General features: G+C 45.2%; 2 non-coding genes across 2 annotated transcripts; both read right to left on the bottom strand.

Annotated features, from left to right (window-relative positions):
- Nucleotides 1-1664: 1664 nt before the first annotated feature.
- On the bottom strand, nucleotides 1665-1737 carry trnaf-gaa (transfer RNA phenylalanine (anticodon GAA)). The gene has a single exon. It is a non-coding gene; the product is annotated as a tRNA-Phe (tRNA).
- A 9014-nt stretch (nucleotides 1738-10751) lies between these two features.
- Nucleotides 10752-10824, bottom strand: trnaf-gaa (transfer RNA phenylalanine (anticodon GAA)). Its single transcript has one exon. It is a non-coding gene; the product is annotated as a tRNA-Phe (tRNA).
- Between the last annotated feature and the right edge of the window lie 8626 nt (nucleotides 10825-19450).

The following is a 19450-nucleotide window of genomic DNA, read 5'->3' as shown; positions in this document are numbered from 1 at the left end:
CTAAAGTTGCAATGGTCGTTATTCAATTTCAGTTTTGAGTATCTGTTGACTACAATTGCGCACCCTCTTCTTGTTGGACGCGATATGGCAAACAGCATGTGCAAATTGGTCAAAGAAATCAAAAAGGGTTTTGCGAGACTACAGAAGATTGTTAAGAACCAATTTCTAAACAGCCTTTGTTTCTCCCATGAAAAACAGCTGCACTGAAGAAGCAGCCCTAGGATGTCAATTACCACAGCTTCAATCCCCTCTCCACGCTACACTGGCTTAGCATTGGACCGATCAGCCTCCACATATGAGCATGGTCCCCATTAAGCTGAGAAAGTACCTATTGTGCACTAGGATTTTGGAAAGCCCCTTAGAGTCGACCTTGCACGATAATGTGTCGCTTTGTGGTTAGATGCTACCCTCTGAAAGTAATGCCCTACGTGGCTAAATTCTGTAGTGTAGTGGATATCACCTTGGCCTAACATGCATAAAGGTCCCTCGTTCGAAATCAGGCAGAAACCCTTTTGCTATCCATTATCATGTGCACAGTCAGTCTGGGTGGATTGCCTTGTAAAAGGGGTTGTCTCAGCTCTAACAATTAGAAAGGCAACACTTTTGGTTTTAGTACTACAAAGTTCGATAAAGATCCTTTCATCCCAAAACCCCTGAGGAGTAAACTTCCACGACCGTGGTATTCTTCTTGCTGGGAAGCTACGCTCTGAAGTAGCTCGTCAAAGTCGCCAATTTCTGTGGTGTAGCGGTTATCAAGTTCGCCTCACACGTGAAAGGTCCCTGGCCTGAAACCAGGCAGAAACACAATTGTTGTTATTTAAAGATGACATTAACATTCAAGCTGTGTCAGTGGGTTGACTAATGGTCGTCGTCGTTCAATTTCAGTTTTGAGTTACCTGTTGAGGAGTTCCTTTCCTGCAATTGCATGCCCTCTTCTTGGTGCACGCGATATGGCAAACAGCATGTGCAAATTGGTCAAAGAAATCGAAAAGGGTTATGCGAGACTACAGAAGAAAGTTAAGAACCAATTTCTAAACAGCCTCAGTTTGGACAAAGCCACCACATACTATTAATCGAAATTGAGACTTTCTCCAATGAAAAATAGCTGCACTTGCAGCAGCAGCCCTAGGATGTCAATTACAACAGGCGGAGATCCTGTCCACTATACTAACGAGGACTGGAACAGCACTGGGCCCGGCCATGCCCCTGGTGTAGTTACGCTGTTCTGATGCCATTACTTTTAATCGCTCAAGGTTGGACAAAAATGCATCACTTGTCAAATTACGCCCCTACGTTCTCCGGCAATCTGCATTTGAAAAGGAACGTTACCTACGGGCCTGAATGTGAAATCCTGCTTTTGCCTACGCTCTGAAGTAGCTCGTCAAAGTCGCCGGTATCTGTGGTGTAGCGGTTATTAAGTTTGCCTAACACGTGAAAGGTCCCTGGCCTGAAATCAGGCAGAAACACAATTGTTGTTATTTTAAGATGACATTTACACTCAAGCTGTGTCAGTGGGTTGACTAAGTTCTTACACATGCTTGCTCCGTAAAACAACCTGAAATCACAGAATGGCACACATAGAGACTACCTTCCAAACCATCTTAAGTACAAAAACAAAAGGTTAGGGGACTCTTGGCATCGTACGCAAGACAGAGGTGGTGTAATGCCGAAGCCCGGGATCGAACCAGGGACCTTTAGATCTTCAGTCTAACGCTCTCCCAACTGAGCTATTTTGGCACAACACCCGATGACTTCTTCTGGCCATCATTTGGAAATGCAAGCCTCCTCAACCAAGCCAAAGACGTATTGCGGGAAATTTCAACTGTCCGGGACAAAGGAAAAAAGACTCTTCCCGTCGGGGAATCGAACCCCAGTCTTCCGCGTGACATGCGGAGATACTGTCCACTATACTAACGAGGACTGGAAAAGCACTGCTCGTTTGCAGTCACGCCAGAGTAGTCGCTGGACAAAGGCTGTGTGCCTTTGACTGAGCGGACCATTACTGGCTAAAGTTGCAATGGTCGTCGTTCAATTTCAGTTTTGAGTACCTGTTGAGGAGTTCCTTTCCTGCAATTGCATGCCCTCTTCTTGGTGCACGCGATATGGCAAACAGCATGTGCAAATTGGTCAAAGAAATCGAAAAGGGCAAGCAGCAAGTGCAAATTGGTCAAAGAAATCAAAAAGGGTTATGCGAGACTACAGAAGAAAGTTAAGAACCAATTTCTAAACAGCCTCGGTTTGGACAAAGCCACCACATACTATTAATCGAAATAGAGACTTTCTCCCATGAAAAATAGCTGCACTTGCAGCAGCAGCCCTAGGATGTCAATTACAAAAGGCGGAGATACTGTCCACTATACTAACGAGGACTGGAACAGCACTGCCCCCGGCCATGCCCCTGGTGTAGTTACGCCGTTCTGATGCCATTACTTTTACTCGCTCAAGGTTGGACAAAAATGAATCAATTGTCAAATTACGCTCCTACGTTCTCCGTCAATCTGCATTTGAAAAGGAACGTTACCTACGGGCCTGAATGTGAAAACCTGCTTTTGCCTGTTAGATCTTTTGCAGTCACTCCAGAGTAGTCGCCGAAAAAAGGCTGTGTCTTTGACAGAGCGGACGATTACTGGCTAAAGTTGCAATGTTCGTTATTCAATTTCAGTTTTGAGTATCTGTTGACTACAATTGCGCGCCCTCTTCTTGTTGGACGCGATATGGCAAACAGCATGTGCAAATTGGTCAAAGAAATCAAAAAGGGTTTTGCGAGACTACAGAAAATTGTTAAGAACCATTTTCTAAACAGCCTTTGTTTCTCCCATGAAAAACAGCTGCACTGAAGCAGCACCCCTAGGATGTCAATTACCACAGCTTCAATCCCCTCTCCACGCTACACTGGCTTAGCATTGGACCGATCAGCCTCCACATATGAGCATGGTCCCCATTAAGCTGAGAAAGTACCTATTGTGCACTAGGATTTTGGAAAGCCCCTTAGAGTCGACCTTGCACGATAATGTGTCGCTTTGTGGTTAGATGCTACCCTCTGAAAGTAATGCCCTACGTGGCTAAATTCTGTAGTGTAGTGGATATCACCTTGGCCTAACATGCATAAAGGTCCCTCGTTCGAAATCAGGCCGAAACCCTTTTGCTATCCATTATCATGTGCACAGTCAGTCTGGGTAGATTGCCTTGTAAAAGGGGTTGTCTCAGCTCTAACAATTAGAAAGGCAACACTTTTGGTTTTAGTACTACAAAGTTCGATAAAGATCCTTTCATCCCAAAACCCCTGAGGAGTAAACTTCCACGACCGTGGTATTCTTCTTGCTGGGAAGCTACGCTCTGAAGTAGCTCGTCAAAGTCGCCGATTTCTGTGGTGTAGCGGTTATCAAGTTCGCCTCACACGTGAAAGGTCCCTGGCCTGAAACCAGGCAGAAACACAATTGTTGTTATTTAAAGATGACATTCACACTCAAGCTGTGTCAGTGGGTTGACTAATGGTCGTCGTCGTTCAATTTCAGTTTTGAGTTACCTGTTGAGGAGTTCCTTTCCTGCAATTGCATGCCCTCTTCTTGGTGCACGCGATATGGCAAACAGCATGTGCAAATTGGTCAAAGAAATCGAAAAGGGTTATGCGAGACTACAGAAGAAAGTTAAGAACCAATTTCTAAACAGCCTCACTTTGGACAAAGCCACCACATACTATTAATCGAAATAGAGACTTTCTCCCATGAAAAATAGCTGCACTTGCAGCAGCAGCCCTAGGATGTCAATTACAACAGGCGGAGATACTGTCCACTATACTAACGAGGACTGGAACAGCACTGCCCCCGGCCATGCCCCTGGTGTAGTTACGCCGTTCTGATGCCATTACTTTTACTCGCTCAAGGTTGGACAAAAATGAATCAATTGTCAAATTACGCTCCTACGTTCTCCGTCAATCTGCATTTGAAAAGGAACGTTACCTACGGGCCTGAATGTGAAAGCCTACTTTTGCCTGTTAGATCTTTTGCAGTCACTCCAGAGTAGTCGCCGAAAAAAGGCTGTGTCTTTGACAGAGCGGACGATTACTGGCTAAAGTTGCAATGGTCGTTATTCAATTTCAGTTTTGAGTATCTGTTGACTACAATTGCGCGCCCTCTTCTTGTTGGACGCGATATGGCAAACAGCATGTGCAAATTGGTCAAAGAAATCAAAAAGGGTTTTGCGAGACTACAGAAGATTGTTAAGAACCAATTTCTAAACAGCCTTTGTTTCTCCCATGAAAAACAGCTGCACTGAAGAAGCAGCCCTAGGATGTCAATTACCACAGCTTCAATCCCCTCTCCACGCTACACTGGCTTAGCATTGGACCGATCAGCCTCCACATATGAGCATGGTCCCCATTAAGCTGAGAAAATACCTATTGTGCACTAGGATTTTGGAAAGCCCCTTAGAGTCGACCTTGCACGATAATGTGTCGCTTTGTGGTTAGATGCTACCCTCTGAAAGTAATACCCTACGTGGCTAAATTCTGTAGTGTAGTGGATATCACCTTGGCCTAACATGCATAAAGGTCCCTCGTTCAAAATCAGGCAGAAACCCTTTTGCTATCCATTATCATGTGCACAGTCAGTCTGGGTGGATTGCCTTGTAAAAGGGGTTGTCTCAGCTCTAACAATTAGAAAGGCAACACTTTTGGTTTTAGTACTACAAAGTTCGATAAAGATCCTTTCATCCCAAAACCCCTGAGGAGTAAACTTCCACGACCGTGGTATTCTTCTTGCTGGGAAGCTACGCTCTGAAGTAGCTCGTCAAAGTCGCCGATTTCTGTGGTGTAGCGGTTATCAAGTTCGCCTCACACGTGAAAGGTCCCTGGCCTGAAACCAGGCAGAAACACAATTGTTGTTATTTAAAGATGACATTTACGCTCAAGCTGTGTCAGTGGGTTGACTAATGGTCGTCGTCGTTCAATTTCAGTTTTGAGTTACCTGTTGAGGAGTTCCTTTCCTGCAATTGCATGCCCTCTTCTTGGTGCACGCGATATGGCAAACAGCATGTGCAAATTGGTCAAAGAAATCGAAAAGGGTTATGCGAGACTACAGAAGAAAGTTAAGAACCAATTTCTAAACAGCCTCAGTTTGGACAAAGCCACCACATACTATTAATCGAAATACAGACTTTCTCCAATGAAAAATAGCTGCACTTGCAGCAGCAGCCCTAGGATGTCAATTACAACAGGCGGAGATCCTGTCCACTATACTAACGAGGACTGGAACAGCACTGGCCCCGGCCATGCCCCTGGTGTAGTTACGCTGTTCTGATGCCATTACTTTTAATCGCTCAAGGTTGGACAAAAATGCATCACTTGTCAAATTACGCCCCTACGTTCTCCGGCAATCTGCATTTGAAAAGGAACGTTACTTACGGGCCTGAATGTGAAAGCCTGCTTTTGCCTACGCTCTGAAGTAGCTCGTCAAAGTCGCCGGTATCTGTGGTGTAGCGGTTATCAAGTTCGCCTCACACGTGAAAGGTCCCTGGCCTGAAATCAGGCAGAAACACAATTGTTGTTATTTTAAGATGACATTTACACTCAAGCTGTGTCAGTGGGTTGACTAAGTTCTTACACGTGCTTGCTCCGTAAAACAACCTGAAATCACAGAATGGCACACATTGAGACTACCTTCCAAACCGTCTTAAGTACAAAAACAAAAGGTTAGGGGACTCTTGGCATCGTACGCAAGACAGAGGTGGTGTAATGCCAAAACCCAGGATCAAACCAGGGACCTTTAAATCTTCAGTCTAACGCTCTCCCAACTGAGCTATTTAGGCACAACAACCGATGACTTCTTCTGGCCATCATTTGCAAATGCAAGCCTCCTCAACCAAGCCAAAGACGTATTGCGGGAAATTTCAACTGTCCGGGACAAAGGCAAAAAGACTCTCCCCGTCGAGGAATCGAACCCCGGTCTTCCACGTGACAGGCGGAGATACTGTCCACTATACTAACGAGGACTGGAAAAGCACTGCTCGTTTGCATTCTCGCGAGAGTAGTCGCTGAACAAAGGCTGTGTGCCTTTGACTGAGCGGACCATTACTGGCTAAAGTTGCAATGGTCGTCGTTCAATTTCAGTTTTGAGTACCTGTTGAGGAGTTCCTTTCCTGCAATTGCATGCCCTCTTCTTGGTGCACGCGATATGGCAAACAGCATGTGCAAATTGGTCAAAGAAATCGAAAAGGGCAAGCAGCAAGTGCAAATTGGTCAAAGAAATCGAAAAGCGTTATGCGAGACTACAGAAGAAAGTTAAGAACCAATTTCTAAACAGCCTCAGTTTGGACAAAGCCACCACATACTATTAATCGAAATCGAGACTTTCTCCCATGAAAAATAGCTGCACTTGCAGCAGCAGCCCTAGGATGTCAATTACAACAGGCGGAGATACTGTCCACTATACTAACGAGGACTGGAACAGCACTGCCCCCGACCATGCCCCTGGTGTAGTTACGCCGTTCTGATGAGCATCACTTGTCAAATTACGCCCCTACGTTTTCCGGCAATCTGCATTTGAAAAGGAACGTTATCTACGGGCCTGAATGTGAAAGCCTGCTTTTGCCTGTTAGATCTTTTGCATTCACTCCAGAGTAGTCGCCGAAAAAAGGCTGTGTCTTTGACAGAGCGGACGATTACTGGCTAAAGTTGCAATGGTCGTTATTCAATTTCAGTTTTGAGTACCTGTTGAGGAGTTCCTTTCCTGCAATTGGATGCCCTATTCTTGGTGCACGCAATATGGCAAACAGCATGTGCAAATTGGTCAAAGAAATCGAAAAGGGCAAGCAGCAAGTGCAAATTGGTCAAAGAAATCGAAAAGGGTTATGCGAGATTACAGAAGAAAGTTAAGAACCAATTTCTAAACAGCCTCAGCTTGGACAAAGCCACAACATACTATTAATTGAAATAGAGACTTTCTCCCATGAAAAATAGCTGCACTTGCAGCAGCAGCCCTAGGATGTCCATTACAACAGGCGGAGATACTGTCCACTATACTAATGAGGACTGGAACAGCACTGCCCCCGGCCATGCCCCTGGTGTAATTACGCTGTTCTGATGCCATTACTTTTAATCGCTCAAGGTTGGACAAAAATGCATCACTTGTCAAATTACGCCCCTACGTTCTCCGGCAATCTGCATTTGAAAAGGAACGTTACTTACGGGCCTGAATGTGAAAGCCTGCTTTTGCCTACGCTCTGAAGTAGCTCGTCAAAGTCGCCGGTATCTGTGGTGTAGCGGTTATCAAGTTCGCCTCACACGTGAAAGGTCCCTGGCCTGAAATCAGGCAGAAACACAATTGTTGTTATTTTAAGATGACATTTACACTCAAGCTGTGTCAGTGGGTTGACTAAGTTCTTACACGTGCTTGCTCCGTAAAACAACCTGAAATCACAGAATGGCACACATTGAGACTACCTTCCAAACCGTCTTAAGTACAAAAACAAAAGGTTAGGGGACTCTTGGCATCGTACGCAAGACAGAGGTGGTGTAATGCCAAAACCCAGGATCAAACCAGGGACCTTTAAATCTTCAGTCTAACGCTCTCCCAACTGAGCTATTTAGGCACAACAACCGATGACTTCTTCTGGCCATCATTTGCAAATGCAAGCCTCCTCAACCAAGCCAAAGACGTATTGCGGGAAATTTCAACTGTCCGGGACAAAGGCAAAAAGACTCTCCCCGTCGAGGAATCGAACCCCGGTCTTCCACGTGACAGGCGGAGATACTGTCCACTATACTAACGAGGACTGGAAAAGCACTGCTCGTTTGCATTCTCGCGAGAGTAGTCGCTGAACAAAGGCTGTGTGCCTTTGACTGAGCGGACCATTACTGGCTAAAGTTGCAATGGTCGTCGTTCAATTTCAGTTTTGAGTACCTGTTGAGGAGTTCCTTTCCTGCAATTGCATGCCCTCTTCTTGGTGCACGCGATATGGCAAACAGCATGTGCAAATTGGTCAAAGAAATCGAAAAGGGCAAGCAGCAAGTGCAAATTGGTCAAAGAAATCGAAAAGCGTTATGCGAGACTACAGAAGAAAGTTAAGAACCAATTTCTAAACAGCCTCAGTTTGGACAAAGCCACCACATACTATTAATCGAAATCGAGACTTTCTCCCATGAAAAATAGCTGCACTTGCAGCAGCAGCCCTAGGATGTCAATTACAACAGGCGGAGATACTGTCCACTATACTAACGAGGACTGGAACAGCACTGCCCCCGACCATGCCCCTGGTGTAGTTACGCCGTTCTGATGAGCATCACTTGTCAAATTACGCCCCTACGTTTTCCGGCAATCTGCATTTGAAAAGGAACGTTATCTACGGGCCTGAATGTGAAAGCCTGCTTTTGCCTGTTAGATCTTTTGCATTCACTCCAGAGTAGTCGCCGAAAAAAGGCTGTGTCTTTGACAGAGCGGACGATTACTGGCTAAAGTTGCAATGGTCGTTATTCAATTTCAGTTTTGAGTACCTGTTGAGGAGTTCCTTTCCTGCAATTGGATGCCCTATTCTTGGTGCACGCAATATGGCAAACAGCATGTGCAAATTGGTCAAAGAAATCGAAAAGGGCAAGCAGCAAGTGCAAATTGGTCAAAGAAATCGAAAAGGGTTATGCGAGATTACAGAAGAAAGTTAAGAACCAATTTCTAAACAGCCTCAGCTTGGACAAAGCCACAACATACTATTAATTGAAATAGAGACTTTCTCCCATGAAAAATAGCTGCACTTGCAGCAGCAGCCCTAGGATGTCCATTACAACAGGCGGAGATACTGTCCACTATACTAATGAGGACTGGAACAGCACTGCCCCCGGCCATGCCCCTGGTGTAATTACGCCGTTCTGATGCCATTACTTTTACTCGCTCAAGGTTGGACAAAAAAGCATCACTTGTCAAATTACGCCCCTACGTTCTCCGGCAATCTGCATTTGAAAAGGAACGTTACCTACGGGCCTGAATATGAAAGCCTGCTTTTGCCTGTTAGATCTTTTGCAGTCACTCCAGATTAGTCGCCGAAAAAAGGCTGTGTCTTTAACAGAGCGGACAATTACTGGCTAAAGTTGCAATGGTCGTTATTCAATTTCAGTTTTGAGTATCTGTTGACTACAATTGCGCGCCCTCTTCTTGTTGGACGCGATATGGCAAACAGCATGTGCAAATTGGTCAAAGAAATCAAAAAGGGTTTTGCGAGACTACAGAAGATTGTTAAGAACCAATTTCTAAACAGCCTTTGTTTCTCCCATGAAAAACAGCTGCACTGAAGCAGCAGCCCTAGGATGTCAATTACCACAGCTTCAATCCCCTCTCCACGCTACACTGGCTTAGCATTGGACCGATCAGCCTCCACATAAGAGCATGGTCCCCATTAAACTGACAAAGTACCTATTGTGCACTAGGATTTTGGAAAGCCCCTTAGAGTCGACCTTGCACGATAATGTGTCGCTTTGTGGTTAGATGCTACCCTCTGAAAGTAATACCCTACGTGGCTAAATTCTGTAGTGTAGTGGATATCACCTTGGCCTAACATGCATAAAGGTCCCTCGTTCGAAATCAGGCAGAAACCCTTTTGCTAACCATTATCATGTGCACAGTCAGTCTGGGTGGATTGCCTTGTAAAAGGGGTTGTCTCAGCTCTAACAATTAGAAAGGCAACACTTTTAGTTTTAGTACTACAAAGTTCGATAAAGATCCTTTCATCCCAAAACCCCTGAGGAGTTAACTTCCACGACCGTGTTATTCTTCTTGCTGGGAAGCTACGCTCTGAAGTAGCTCGTCAAAGTCGCCGATTTCTGTGGTGTAGCGGTTATCAAGTTCGCCTCACAGGTGAAAGGTCCCTGGCCTGAAACCAGGCAGAAACACAATTGTTGTTATTTTAAGATGACATTCACACTCAAGCTGTGTCAGTGGGTTGACTAAGTTCTTACACATGCTTGCAATGGTCGTCGTTCAATTTCAGTTTTGAGTTACCTGTTGAGGAGTTCCTTTCCTGCAATTGCATGCCCTCTTCTTGGTGCACGCGATATGGCAAACAGCATGTGCAAATTGGTCAAAGAAATTGAAAAGGGTTATGCGAGACTACAGAAGAAAGTTAAGAACCAATTTCTAAACAGCCTCAGTTTGGACAAAGCCACCACATACTATTAATCGAAATAGAGACTTTCTCCAATGAAAAATAGCTGCACTTGCAGCAGCAGCCCTAGGATGTCAATTACAACAGGCGGAGATCCTGTCCACTATACTAACGAGGACTGGAACAGCACTGGCCCCGGCCATGCCCCTGGTGTAGTTACGCTGTTCTGATGCCATTAGTTTTACTCGCACAAGGTTGGATAAAAATGCATCACTTGTCAAATTACGCCCCTACGTTCTCCGGCAATCTGCAATTGAAAAGGAACGTTACCTACGGGCCTGAATGTGAAAGCCTGCTTTTGCCTACGCTCTGAAGTAGCCCGTCAAAGTCGCCGGTATCTGTGGTGTAGCGGTTATCAAGTTCGCCTCACACGTGAAAGGTCCCTAGCCTGAAATCAGGCAGAAACACAATTGTTGTTATTTTAAGATGACATTCACACTCAAGCTGTGTCAGTGGGTTGACTAAGTTCTTACACATGCTTGCTCCGTAAAACAACCTGAAATCACAGAATGGCACACATAGAGACTACCTTCCGAACCGTCTTAAGTACAAAAACAAAAGATTAGGGGCCTCTTGGCATCGTAAGCCGGACAGAGGTGGTGTAATGCCGAAACCCGGGATCGAACCAGGGACCTTCAGATCTTCAGTCTAACGCTCTCCCAACTGAGCTATTTCGGCACAACAACCGATGACTTCTTCTGGCCATCATTTGCAAATGCAAGCCTCCTCAACCAAGCCAAAGACGTATTGCGGGAAATTTCAACTGTCCGGGACAAAGGCAAAAAGACTCTCCCCGTCGGGGAATCGAACCCCGGTCTTCCACGTGACAGGCGGAGATACTGTCCACTATACTAACGAGGACTGGAAAAGCACTGCTCGTTTGCAGTCTCGCCAGAGTAGTCGCTGGACAAAGGCTGTGTGCCTTTGACTGAGCGGACCATTACTGGCTAAAGTTGCAATTGTCGTCGTTCAATTTCAGTTTTGAGTACCTGTTGAGGAGTTCCTTTCCTGCAATTGCATGCCCTCTTCTTGATGCACGCGATATGGCAAACAGCATGTGCAAATTGGTCAAAGAAATCGAAAATAGCAAGCAGCAAGTGCAAATTGGTCAAAGAAATCGAAAAGGGTTATGCGAGACTACAGAAGAAAGTTAAGAACCAATTTCTAAACAGCCTCACTTTGGACAAAGCCACCACATACTATTAATCGAAATAGAGACTTTCTCCCATGAAAAATAGCTGCACTTGCAGCAGCAGCCCTAGGATGTCAATTACAACAGGCGGAGATACTGTCCACTATACTAACGAGGACTGGAACAGCACTGCCCCCGGCCATGCCCCTGGTGTAGTTACGCCGTTCTGATGCCATTACTTTTACTCGCTCAAGGTTGGACAAAAATGAATCAATTGTCAAATTACTTTCCTACGTTCTCCGTCAATCTGCATTTGAAAAGGAACGTTACCTACGGGCCTGAATGTGAAAGCCTACTTTTGCCTGTTAGATCTTTTGCAGTCACTCCAGAGTAGTCGCCGAAAAAAGGCTGTGTCTTTGACAGAGCGGACGATTACTGGCTAAAGTTGCAATGGTCGTTATTCAATTTCAGTTTTGAGTATCTGTTGACTACAATTGCGCGCCCTCTTCTTGTTGGACGCGATATGGCAAACAGCATGTGCAAATTGGTCAAAGAAATCAAAAAGGGTTTTGCGAGACTACAGAAGATTGTTAAGAACCAGTTTCTAAACAGCCTTTGTTTCTCCCATGAAAAACAGCTGCACTGAAGAAGCAGCCCTAGGATGTCAATTACCACAGCTTCAATCCCCTCTCCACGCTACACTGGCTTAGCATTGGACCGATCAGCCTCCACATATGAGCATGGTCCCCATTAAGCTGAGAAAGTACCTATTGTGCACTAGGATTTTGGAAAGCCCCTTAGAGTCGACCTTGCACGATAATGTGTCGCTTTGTGGTTAGATGCTACCCTCTGAAAGTAATACCCTACGTGGCTAAATTCTGTAGTGTAGTGGATATCACCTTGGCCTAACATGCATAAAGGTCCCTCGTTCGAAATCAGGCAGAAACCCTTTTGCTATCCATTATCCTGTGCACAGTCAGTCTGGGTGCATTGCCTTGTAAAAGGGGTTGTCTCAGCTCTAACAATTAGAAAGGCAACACTTTTGGTTTTAGTACTACAAAGTTCGATAAAGATCCTTTCATCCCAAAACCCCTGAGGAGTAAACTTCCACGACCGTGGTATTCTTCTTGCTGGGAAGCTACGCTCTGAAGTAGCTCGTCAAAGTCGCCGATTTCTGTGGTGTAGCGGTTATCAAGTTCGCCTCACACGTGAAAGGTCCCTGGCCTGAAACTAGGCAGAAACACAATTGTTGTTATTTAAAGATGACATTAACACTCAAGCTGTGTCAGTGGGTTGACTAATGGTCGTCGTCGTTCAATTTCAGTTTTGAGTTACCTGTTGAGGAGTTCCTTTCCTGCAATTGCATGCCCTCTTCTTGGTGCACGCGATATGGCAAACAGCATGTGCAAATTGGTTAAAGAAATCGATAAGGGTTATGCGAGACTACAGAAGAAAGTTAAGAACCAATTTCTAAACAGCCTCAGTTTGGACAAAGCCACCACATACTATTAATCGAAATAGAGACTTTCTCCAATGAAAAATAGCTGCACTTGCAGCAGCAGCCCTAGGATGTCAATTACAACAGGCGGAGATCCTGTACACTATACTAACGAGGACTGGAACAGCACTGGCCCCGGCCATGCCCCTGGTGTAGTTACGCTGTTCTGATGCCATTACTTTTAATCGCTCAAGGTTGGACAAAAATGCATCACTTGTCAAATTACGCCCCTACGTTCTCCGGCAATCTGCATTTGAAAAGGAACGTTACCTACGGGCCTGAATGTGAAAGCCTGCTTTTGCCTACGCTCTGAAGTAGCTCGTCAAAGTCGCCGGTATCTGTGGTGTAGCGGTTATTAAGTTTGCCTCACACGTGAAAGGTCCCTGGCCTGAAATCAGGCAGAAACACAATTGTTGTTATTTTAAGATGACATTTACACTCAAGCTGTGTCAGTGGGTTGACTAAGTTCTTACACATGCTTGCTCCGTAAAACAACCTGAAATCACAGAATGGCACACATAGAGACTACCTTCCAAACCATCTTAAGTACAAAAACAAAAGGTTAGGGGACTCTTGGCATCGTACGCAAGACAGAGGTGGTGTAATGCCGAAGCCCGGGATCGAACCAGGGACCTTTAGATCTTCAGTCTAACTCTCTCCCAATTGAGCTATTTTGGCACAACACCTGATGACTTCTTCTGGCCATCATTTGGAAATGCAAGCCTCCTCAACCAAGCCGAAGACGTATTGCGGGAAATTTCAACTGTCCGGGACAAAGGAAAAAAGACTCTCCCCGTCGGGGAATCGAACCCCAGTCTTCCGCGTGACATGCGGAGATACTGTCCACTATACTAACGAGGACTGGAAAAGCACTGCTCGTTTGCAGTCATGCCAGAGTAGTCGCTGGACAAAGGCTGTGTGCCTTTGACTGAGCGGACCATTACTGGCTAAAGTTGCAATGGTCGTCGTTCAATTTCAGTTTTGAGTACATGTTGAGGAGTTCCTTTCCTGCAATTGCATGCCCTCTTCTTGGTGCACGCGATATGGCAAACAGCATGTGCAAATTGGTCAAAGAAATCGAAAAGGGCAAGCAGCAAGTGCAAATTGGTCAAAGAAATCGAAAAGGGTTATGCGAGACTACAGAAGAAAGTTAAGAACCAATTTCTAAACAGCCTCGGTTTGGACAAAGCCACCACATACTATTAATCGAAATAGAGACTTTCTCCCATGAAAAATAGCTGCACTTGCAGCAGCAGCCCTAGGATGTCAATTACAAAAGGCGGAGATACTGTCCACTATACTAACGAGGACTGGAACAGCACTGCCCCCGGCCATGCCCCTGGTGTAGTTACGCCGTTCTGATGCCATTACTTTTACTCGCTCAAGGTTGGACAAAAATGAATCAATTGTCAAATTACTTTCCTACGTTCTCCGTCAATCTGCATTTGAAAAGGAACGTTACCTACGGGCCTGAATGTGAAAACCTGCTTTTGCCTGTTAGATCTTTTGCAGTCACTCCAGAGTAGTCGCCGAAAAAAGGCTGTGTCTTTGACAGAGCGGACGATTACTGGCTAAAGTTGCAATGTTCGTTATTCAATTTCAGTTTTGAGTATCTGTTGACTACAATTGCGCGCCCTCTTCTTGTTGGACGCGATATGGCAAACAGCATGTGCAAATTGGTCAAAGAAATCAAAAAGGGTTTTGCGAGACTACAGAAGATTGTTAAGAACCAATTTCTAAACAGCCTTTGTTTCTCCCATGAAAAACAGCTGCACTGAAGCAGCACCCCTAGGATGTCAATTACCACAGCTTCAATCCCCTCTCCACGCTACACTGGCTTAGCATTGGACCGATCAGCCTCCACATATGAGCATGGTCCCCATTAAGCTGAGAAAGTACCTATTGTGCACTAGGATTTTGGAAAGCCCCTTAGAGTCGACCTTGCACGATAATGTGTCGCTTTGTGGTTAGATGCTACCCTCTGAAAGTAATGCCCTACGTGGCTAAATTCTGTAGTGTAGTGGATATCACCTTGGCCTAACATGCATAAAGGTCCCTCGTTCGAAATCAGGCAGAAACCCTTTTGCTATCCATTATCATGTGCACAGTCAGTCTGGGTGGATTGCCTTGTAAAAGGGGTTGTCTCAGCTCTAACAATTAGAAAGGCAACACTTTTGGTTTTAGTACTACAAAGTTCGATAAAGATCCTTTCATCCCAAAACCCCTGAGGAGTAAACTTCCACGACCGTGGTATTCTTCTTGCTGGGAAGCTACGCTCTGAAGTAGCTCGTCAAAGTCGCCGATTTCTGTGGTGTAGCGGTTATCAAGTTCGCCTCACACGTGAAAGGTCCCTGGCCTGAAACCAGGCAGAAACACAATTGTTGTTATTTAAAGATGACATTAACACTCAAGGTGTGTCAGTGGGTTGACTAAGTTCTTACACATGCTTGCAATGGTCGTCGTTCAATTTCAGTTTTGAGTTACCTGTTGAGGAGTTCCTTTCCTGCAATTGCATGCCCTCTTCTTGGTGCACGCGATATGGCAAACAGCATGTGCAAATTGGTCAAAGAAATCGAAAAGGGTTATGCGAGACTACAGAAGAAAGTTAAGAACCAATTTCTAAACAGCCTCACTTTGGACAAAGCCACCACATACTATTAATCGAAATAGAGACTTTCTCCCATGAAAAATAGCTGCACTTGCAGCAGCAGCCCTAGGATGTCAATTACAACAGGCGGAGATACTGTCCACTATACTAACGAGGACTGGAACAGCACTGCCCCCGGCCATACCCCTGGTGTAGTTACGCCGTTCTGATGCCATTACTTTTACTCGCTCAAGGTTGGACAAAAATGAATCAATTGTCAAATTACGCTCCTACGTTCTCCGTCAATCTGCATTTGAAAAGGAACGTTACCTACGGGCCTGAATGTGAAAGCCTACTTTTGCCTGTTAGATCTTTTGCAGTCACTCCAGAGTAGTCGCCGAAAAAAGGCTGTGTCTTTGACAGAGCGGACGATTACTGGCTAAAGTTGCAATGGTCGTTATTCAATTTCAGTTTTGAGTATCTGTTGACTACAATTGCGCGCCCTCTTCTTGTTGGACGCGATATGGCAAACAGCATGTGCAAATTGGTCAAAGAAATCAAAAAGGGTTTTGCGAGACTACAGAAGATTGTTAAGAACCAATTTCTAAACAGCCTTTGTTTCTCCCATGAAAAACAGCTGCACTGAAGAAGCAGCCCTAGGATGTCAATTACCACAGCTTCAATCCCCTCTCCACGCTACACTGGCTTAGCATTGGACCGATCAGCCTCCACATATGAGCATGGTCCCCATTAAGCTGAGAAAATACCTATTGTGCACTAGGATTTTGGAAAGCCCCTTAGAGTCGACCTTGCACGATAATGTGTCGCTTTGTGGTTAGATGCTACCCTCTGAAAGTAATACCCTACGTGGCTAAATTCTGTAGTGTAGTGGATATCACCTTGGCCTAACATGCATAAAGGTCCCTCGTTCGAAATCAGGCAGAAACCCTTTTGCTATCCATTATCATGTGCACAGTCAGTCTGGGTGGATTGCCTTGTAAAAGGGGTTGTCTCAGCTCTAACAATTAGAAAGGCAACACTTTTGGTTTTAGTACTACAAAGTTCGATAAAGATCCTTTCATCCCAAAACCCCTGAGGAGTAAACTTCCACGACCGTGGTATTCTTCTTGCTGGGAAGCTACGCTCTGAAGTAGCTCGTCAAAGTCGCCGATTTCTGTGGTGTAGCGGTTATCAAGTTCGCCTCACACGTGAAAGGTCCCTGGCCTGAAACCAGGCAGAAACACAATTGTTGTTATTTAAAGATGACATTTACACTCAAGCTGTGTCAGTGGGTTGACTAATGGTCGTCGTCGTTCAATTTCAGTTTTGAGTTACCTGTTGAGGAGTTCCTTTCCTGCAATTGCATGCCCTCTTCTTGGTGCACGCGATATGGCAAACAGCATGTGCAAATTGGTCAAAGAAATCGAAAAGGGTTATGCGAGACTACAGAAGAAAGTTAAGAACCAATTTCTAAACAGCCTCAGTTTGGACAAAGCCACCACATACTATTAATCGAAATACAGACTTTCTCCAATGAAAAATAGCTGCACTTGCAGCAGCAGCCCTAGGATGTCAATTACAACAGGCGGAGATCCTGTCCACTATACTAACGAGGACTGGAACAGCACTGGCCCCGGCCATGCCCCTGGTGTAGTTACGCTGTTCTGATGCCATTACTTTTAATCGCTCAAGGTTGGACAAAAATGCATCACTTGTCAAATTACGCCCCTACGTTCTCCGGCAATCTGCATTTGAAAAGGAACGTTACTTACGGGCCTGAATGTGAAAGCCTGCTTTTGCCTACGCTCTGAAGTAGCTCGTCAAAGTCGCCGGTATCTGTGGTGTAGCGGTTATCAAGTTCGCCTCACACGTGAAAGGTCCCTGGCCTGAAATCAGGCAGAAACACAATTGTTGTTATTTTAAGATGACATTTACACTCAAGCTGTGTCAGTGGGTTGACTAAGTTCTTACACGTGCTTGCTCCGTAAAACAACCTGAAATCACAGAATGGCACACATTGAGACTACCTTCCAAACCGTCTTAAGTACAAAAACAAAAGGTTAGGGGACTCTTGGCATCGTACGCAAGACAGAGGTGGTGTAATGCCAAAACCCGGGATCACACCAGGGACCTTTAAATCTTCAGTCTAACGCTCTCCCAACTGAGCTATTTAGGCACAACAACCGATGACTTCTTCTGGCCATCATTTGCAAATGCAAGCCTCCTCAACCAAGCCAAAGACGTATTGCGGGAAATTTCAACTGTCCGGGACAAAGGCAAAAAGACTCTCCCCGTCGAGGAATCGAACCCCGGTCTTCCACGTGACAGGCGGAGATACTGTCCACTATACTAACGAGGACTGGAAAAGCACTGCTCGTTTGCATTCTCGCGAGAGTAGTCGCTGAACAAAGGCTGTGTGCCTTTGACTGAGCGGACCATTACTGGCTAAAGTTGCAATGGTCGTCGTTCAATTTCAGTTTTGAGTACCTGTTGAGGAGTTCCTTTCCTGCAATTGCATGCCCTCTTCTTGGTGCACGCGATATGGCAAACAGCATGTGCAAATTGGTCAAAGAAATCGAAAAGGGCAAGCAGCAAGTGCAAATTGGTCAAAGAAATCGAAAAGGGTTATGCGAGACTACAGAAGAAAGTTAAGAACCAATTTCTAAACAGCCTCAGTTTGGACAAAGCCACCACATAGGATAGCAGCCCTAGGATGTCCATTACAACAGGCGGAGATACTGTCCACTATACTAATGAGGACTGGAACAGCACTGCCCCCGGCCATGCCCCTGGTGTAATTACGCCGTTCTGATGCCATTACTTTTACTCGCTCAAGGTTGGACAAAAAAGCATCACTTGTCAAATTACGCCCCTACGTTCTCCGGCAATCTGCATTTGAAAAGGAACGTTACCTACGGGCCTGAATATGAAAGCCTGCTTTTGCCTGTTAGATCTTTTGCAGTCACTCCAGATTAGTCGCCGAAAAAAGGCTGTGTCTTTAACAGAGCGGACAATTACTGGCTAAAGTTGCAATGGTCGTTATTCAATTTCAGTTTTGAGTATCTGTTGACTACAATTGCGCGCCCTCTTCTTGTTGGACGCGATATGGCAAACAGCATGTGCAAATTGGTCAAAGAAATCAAAAAGGGTTTTGCGAGACTACAGAAGATTGTTAAGAACCAATTTCTAAACAGCCTTTGTTTCTCCCATGAAAAACAGCTGCACTGAAGCAGCAGCCCTAGGATGTCAATTACCACAGCTTCAATCCCCTCTCCACGCTACACTGGCTTAGCATTGGACCGATCAGCCTCCACATAAGAGCATGGTCCCCATTAAACTGACAAAGTACCTATTGTGCACTAGGATTTTGGAAAGCCCCTTAGAGTCGACCTTGCACGATAATGTGTCGCTTTGTGGTTAGATGCTACCCTCTGAAAGTAATACCCTACGTGGCTAAATTCTGTAGTGTAGTGGATATCACCTTGGCCTAACATGCATAAAGGTCCCTCGTTCGAAATCAGGCAGAAACCCTTTTGCTAACCATTATCATGTGCACAGTCAGTCTGGGTGGATTGCCTTGTAAAAGGGGTTGTCTCAGCTCTAACAATTAGAAAGGCAACACTTTTAGTTTTAGTACTACAAAGTTCGATAAAGATCCTTTCATCCCAAAACCCCTGAGGAGTTAACTTCCACGACCGTGTTATTCTTCTTGCTGGGAAGCTACGCTCTGAAGTAGCTCGTCAAAGTCGCCGATTTCTGTGGTGTAGCGGTTATCAAGTTCGCCTCACAGGTGAAAGGTCCCTGGCCTGAAACCAGGCAGAAACACAATTGTTGTTATTTTAAGATGACATTCACACTCAAGCTGTGTCAGTGGGTTGACTAAGTTCTTACACATGCTTGCAATGGTCGTCGTTCAATTTCAGTTTTGAGTTACCTGTTGAGGAGTTCCTTTCCTGCAATTACATGCCCTCTTCTTGGTGCACGCGATATGGCAAACAGCATGTGCAAATTGGTCAAAGAAATTGAAAAGGGTTATGCGAGACTACAGAAGAAAGTTAAGAACCAATTTCTAAACAGCCTCAGTTTG

This window comes from Channa argus, unplaced genomic scaffold, assembly GCF_033026475.1.
Source record: "Channa argus isolate prfri unplaced genomic scaffold, Channa argus male v1.0 Contig082, whole genome shotgun sequence".
Classification (NCBI taxonomy): Eukaryota; Metazoa; Chordata; class Actinopteri; order Anabantiformes; family Channidae; genus Channa; species Channa argus.
The sequence above is the reverse complement of the archived record's forward strand: the minus strand, read 5'-3'. Positions and strand labels throughout refer to the sequence as shown.